The following is a 343-nucleotide window of genomic DNA, read 5'->3' as shown; positions in this document are numbered from 1 at the left end:
CCCCCTGTGTTCAGCAATAAGCATAAGGTTCTTAGAGCAAGGTGCTGAACTGTGTTCAGTAAGAACTGTGTTCAGTAATAAGCACAAGTTTTTAGAGCAAGGAGCTGAGCTATACTCAGTAAATAGCAGAAGTTCTTTGAGCCAGTAAGTGTACTGAGTCAGGAACAAACGAAGATCCGGCAGGAGCCAAAATGAAACCTTTGGGAGATGTTGCACAGACACTGATTGAGTGTCCAGGATGGACTTATATACCCAGTGCCTGCTGCAGGTTGGCCACATAGGAACAGCTGATCCTAGGAGAGAGTTAGGATTGGTAACTGTAGAACCATATGATCAAACCAAG

This window comes from Taudactylus pleione, unplaced genomic scaffold (assembly GCF_031769625.1).
Source record: "Taudactylus pleione unplaced genomic scaffold, aTauple2 ptg000065l, whole genome shotgun sequence".
Lineage (NCBI taxonomy): Eukaryota > Metazoa > Chordata > Amphibia > Anura > Myobatrachidae > Taudactylus > Taudactylus pleione.
Note: the sequence above shows the minus strand (reverse complement) of the source record.